The sequence below is a fragment of the Orcinus orca genome, chromosome 13 (assembly GCF_937001465.1).
Source record: "Orcinus orca chromosome 13, mOrcOrc1.1, whole genome shotgun sequence".
NCBI lineage: Eukaryota > Metazoa > Chordata > Mammalia > Artiodactyla > Delphinidae > Orcinus > Orcinus orca.
The window spans coordinates 36,420,220-36,425,922 of record NC_064571.1 but is presented as its reverse complement, the minus strand read 5'-3'; the positions used below and the strand labels follow the sequence as shown (position 1 = coordinate 36,425,922).

The following is a 5,703-nucleotide window of genomic DNA, read 5'->3' as shown; positions in this document are numbered from 1 at the left end:
CGGTGAGGCAGGCCCTGGCGGGTCTGAAAAGCGGTCCAGTCACAGCCGTTTCTGGCTTCCTGCTTCTCCACAGGAGCCACTTGGGAGCAGTATGGCCTTGCCTATGAGGGAGGCTCAGGGAACCTTCCCGGAACTGACCAGCGCAGCCCGGAGCCTGGAGCCCGTGGCTGATGACAAGTGAAAGAGTTCACAGAATATAAATCTTTCAACTTGCAGATGCTCCTTTGGTGAGAAATGAGACAGTGGGTAAGAAGTGGGCAGAATCCTTGCCCCAGTAAATGAGAGTAAAGGATGGGAGACCCTGCCCTTTGTTCTGTGATTCGATAGTACAAAGTTTGTGGGAAAGAAGATTCTCTGCTATGGTGGGTCCTTAATGGGCTTCTGAATGGGAGGCACCGGTGCCTCTCTTTATCTCACTGACAAAAGAGACAAAACAGAGAGAAGCTATCACTGGCCTGATGTGATATCCCACCATGCGGCAGCTTCCAGGTTGAAAGCTCTTCTGACACAAGTCAAACAGAGGAACATATGACTCAGGGCCTTGCAATCTTGCTTTCATAAGAAACAGTATGAACTTTTCAAACTTATGTGTTTGTTCTAGGTCTTTGAATTAGATTCTTTACCATGGATATGTCTCGCCGCCAAGGAGATCACATTTGAAGTATTATTTTACAAATTATGAAGTGTGTCTGTGTGTGTGATTAGCATTGTATTTCCATTTTCTGGCTTGCTCTATATTGTCATGCTTCCAGAATCTGTTTAGAAAGGGAGAGAACGAAGGGCATACAGGGAGTTGGGGGTGGAGGTCGAGGGAGCATATGGGCAGAGGTGCAGGAAAGAGAGAGAAGTGGGCTGACTAGAGGGTTCCCCAGATTGCCAAGGTCACAGGGCAACAGGAATTAAGTGTGAACCTCTGAACTTGGTTTGTTGGCTGGCTGTGAGCTCTCTCTCAGCTCATTCCTTTTCCAGGTATTACTCAATCCCATTTCAGTCATCAGTTCCTTGCTGAGAATAAACCCAACTCTGGAGGGAGGGCAGGAGGAGGAGTTGTCAGATGAGAGAACTAACAGATCCCACTGGCAGCTTTTTAGCCTCTCCCTAAAAGCATGAGGAGGTAAGGACCACCTGACTGCCAGCTCTACTGTTGTGCACCTGGGGTTGATTCCAGAGGTTATGAGGTGCACTCAGAGGAGAGGGCACCTGGAGATCTTGTGCTCACAGCCAGCCAGGACAAAGCACATGAGCCTGTCAGTCTTTCCTGCTGTTCCTCCCTCTGGAGGTCAGAACTAGCCAGTCCAGCTGAGCCAAGTGAGATATTTCCTTCTTGATGCTCTTGGGAGCTTCCCACATCCCAGGCTAGAAGACACTCCAGTTGGCTTTGGGGGTGAACTGGTGTCTCTCGTTACTGGAATTCTGAGGGATTCTAGATTCTCTGGAGCCAAATGGAGGTTTCTGTGCATCCTCTATCTGAATTTAGCCCAAAAGTCAGCAAGCGATCACCACAGCTGTTTCTCCGGTTATATCCTCAGTGAACCATGGAAGCAAACAAACTGTGATTCCATGACTATGACTAATAAAGTCAAAAGTCAACTAGACACCAGACCTGTAAGAAAGTGTTTCATCACAGGGGCAAGATTCAGGGCTGCCATGTCAAAGTTTTAGGGGCTATACAAAAACAATGAAATAGGAGCTGGTTCTGGGAACATACAAATAGCCTGTTATATATTATGACATGGAAAGTTCTTCAGGTAAACAGATGTAAGCCATCAGGGCTGGCATAATTACTTTGTAAATTGCTTGATTAGCAGCACTTGTGGAGACCCCATACTTGAGCACAGGGGTCTTTGTTCTTGTTTGGCTGTGATAATGAAGGCCATAATTAACATGTAGGGCACTGTGATAAATGCATTAGATATATTTTCTCATTTAATCCTCACAACAACTTTATGAGGTAGGTATTATTACCTCTCTGTTGTGCAGATGAGAATGCTTGAAGAGGTTAAGTCATGTGTAGGCTCCCCTGGCTGGTAGGTGGAGGAGCTTCTGTAGCTTGTGTTCTTTTATAGTCCCCCTCCTGCTTTAGAGGTTCTTTGGGGGATACTCCAGGGTGTTGACCCTTATAGATTTTCCTAATATGGGTTAGTAGGTGTGAGAGTAAAATCCTCCTTTTCATTTAGATTAATTGTGCCAACAAATTAATTGTGAGACCATAAGGCTGAGAGACTAGCTCTCCAACAGGGTGCTAAGTGAAATGAAAAACTGCTTATTTCTAATTGCTTTAAGTAGCAGTGTTGAATCTTCAGGTAGGGCTCCTAGTTGTAGGTTTGGACCAACTTCCTCTTGAAAGAAAGGAAGTTGAGAAATCTACAATTCCTAGGTAGAAGAACAAACAGAACATCCCCTGTCCTCTGACAAGTCAAAAAAAAAAAAAAAAACCTAACAAAACTGTAGTAGGATTCCCTCATTTTGTAGGGGGATGTTTTAAGGACTGTTTCTCTTGTTTATTCTGCAAACCAAGGGGAGCTTCACTTGGTGTTTCGGTAACAAGATCCACAGTGGTGCTGTCTCTGAAAGACCAGACTCAGTGTCAGGGAAGCTTGTAGGCTGTATGTAGGGAACAGCACAGTGCACCGGAAGAGCTGGCTCTAGTTCTGGCACCAGTAGGTCCTGTGACTTGAACCAGCCCCATCAGCTTTCCTCAGCTTGCCTAACTGGTTTGATTTGGGATGGCAGTAAGACTGCATGCTATGCTCACTTCGATGATCATAGATGTTCCTGGGGGGCATGTCAAATAACGGAGGTCAACCTATAACTCTTATTTTGTGTGGCTCATTTGTTCATTGTAAACACTTGGTTCATACTTCCTGCATGCCGGGTACTGTGTTTTATTTTAACTCAATTCTTACAGCAATCCAGTGAGGGAGATACTATTCTTACCTTGATTTTGCAGATGAGGAAATAGGAGCACATGGAAGTTGATTTGTTCAAGGTCACCCACAAGTATGGGGTATGTGGTAGAGTCAGGCTGGAACCCAGGTCGTTGGAACCTGAATTGTGTGTTTTTAACAACTGTGCTACGGTCCTTCTCCATCTGACCTCCTCCGAAGTATACTCAGTTTTGACATGTCTCTTTTTTGGGGGGTGGTGTTCTTGTCTTTCTGAATAAAGAGGTTGTATATTGGGAGCCTAAGGGAGGCTAGAACTAGAGCTTAGTTGTTGAAAGACCCTGTGGCCTTCAGATTTCAGAGTCCTGCCTGAGGAAGATCTGGAGAGGTTTGAGGACTTCTGATGTTTTCTTCTCATTATGCATTCTAGATGCACTACTTTTTTCCCTTCTAAAGAATATGATATTAAATCCCAATGTTATTATTTTTGTTAATTGTAAAATTACTGTGCAGTAATTTGTAACATTCATTTGTATCATCAGTATCTATATGTGGCCTATTGCTGGGTTCTTGCCTTGACAACAGCAATTATTGACATGCCTTTCAATGTCCAGCAGAATGTAGGAACATAATAATCAGGACTCATCACAAATCTATTCACTTTATTTGTTTTTATTAATTTTTTTCTTATTACAACAACACGTGTTCAGTGAGGAGCAAATAGATAATACCAAAATGCCAAAAGAAGAAAGATAAAATCTTCCAGAATCGTACCATTCTGTGATAGCTATACCAAAGCAATATCTATAGAGTTTTGCTCATAAAAGGCTGTATTCAAGAATTTTATACCTAGCCAGGTTGTCTTTCATGTGTGAAAATAACAATTATATTCTCTGGTAGACAAAGCTTCAGAAATTTTCTGTGATATTGGTTCTCTTGGGAAAGGTTTTACTTATTTGTCTCTTTTGAAAAAAGTACGTGAAGATAAATTCCAGGTGACTAAGAGATGGTTGATGGTGCAGTGAGTGATCAAAAAACCAGAGTATGAAAAAGGCCAGGGCCAGACACTTAAACCAGTCAGTGTACATCTGTTTGTATACCTAGATAGTTATAAATAATAATTAGGGATTACATATAAAATCTGTAATTGGATTTTTGTTTACAAACTGAAAGCAAATTTAAAAAATAATTCTTAGACGATACATGATACAGTAGTAATTATGTGGTGATCTGTACCTATAGCTCCAGATTATATCATCAAAGTCTGAGAAGGAAATTCTGGGAATGGGTAGGGGAGAAGGAGTAGGAGGTAACGGGAGGAGGAGAAGTGGGAGGAATTCAAGGCATTTGACTTGGATAATGTGAGCCATTTGTATTTGTATACCCTGAAAAATAAAATATTATAAGTATTTTGAAAAATATTTAAATTAGTCAAGTGAGGATTATTATCATTTTAAGTAATATCAGTCCTTTAAAAATTTAGCTAAGTAACTTTGTGGCTTTTTAGGCAATTATACAATTTGTGCATTTTGTTTTTGAACCCAGTTCTCTCTGAGCTTGTTCGGCTGCTAAGCCCAGTTTACTGTGTGTTTCTCAAAGTAACCTTGATGAAGAGAAGCATACTGTCCTGTCTGCTTATGTCTGGGGTCTGACTGCCCAATTGGTCCTAGAGATTAAAAAACAATTTTTTTCTTTTTTTTTTTTAATGGACCGAATTATTTAATTAGGTTCTTTGTAAGAAGTTTAGAACACTACTTTGTGAGGATAAATTCCTTTTGTAAGAGCAAACACAGAGCGGAGGTAGCCCTGGAGTTGAGGAACGGCTTTGATTCTTCTCAGAATTTGTGAGTGCACAGCTTTCTGATCAACCTTCCGCTGCTCTGTAATCTTGTATTTCTCTCTCTGTGTCGAAGATCTCACCTTCCTGGTGCCTGGGCTTACGCAGTTTCTTCTTGAAGTAAGCGTCAGTGAGATGTTCTGGGATTTTCACACCACTGATATCAATTTTGGTGGAAGCGGCAATGACAGATTTCTGGTGTGTTCTCCGCAGAGGAACTCGATTGAGGGACAGAGGCCCAGTCACAAGTAGCAAGCCACTGCTCAGCTGCTTCAGGAAAATGACCCTCTTGCCTCTGTGGCGCCCAGTGAGGATAAGCAGAATGGTCGCAGGAGTGATGCTAGCGCGCAGTTTTCTCACATGCTTACTGAAGGGTTTTTTTGCCGTGACTCAACAGCTTTTGAGGCACGTCTTCAGTAGGATAATACCTAGGCATTTTGTGAAGATTAACCACCCAGGTGCTACCATTCTTGTCACTACCAACTGGTTTTGTGACAGTAACAAGAGCCTTCACCTTTTTCTTTTCAACCTTGGACTTAGCTACTGAATACTTCCTCTTGTACAAGGCCTTTCTGGAATACATAGCCGATCGGGAATATCTGCCCATTCCTCTGACCACGACAGGGTTTCGGCTGCGGTGGGGCTTCCCCTGCTAGGATGCTACATGTGTGTACATCTCCTTTCAAGGAAATAAACTAAACAGATTGGAATTTACCAAAAGATGTTCTCTAATTCCAATTGAATTTATACTTTAATAATTCTTGAATATTGTTTTCTCTCAACTTGAGGCGCACTGGCACTGAACACAGCTTCTTTTGGAAATGTTGGTGTTGCAATTTGCTAATATCCTGTGTGTGTGGGGGGTGTGTTTGTGTGGCGGGGGTGCAAGGAGGGTCAGGAAGGATTCACGAATCAGATGTTCAGATGAGGACAGATAGGAATCCCTCCACTAGTAGGCTAGTTGCAGGAAGGCTAATCAGC

General features: G+C 42.5%; 1 pseudogene; it reads right to left on the bottom strand.

Annotated features, from left to right (window-relative positions):
* Nucleotides 1-4,613: 4,613 nt before the first annotated feature.
* On the bottom strand, nt 4,614-5,367 carry LOC101270551 (60S ribosomal protein L6-like; annotated as a pseudogene).
* Nucleotides 5,368-5,703: the final 336 nt, after the last annotated feature.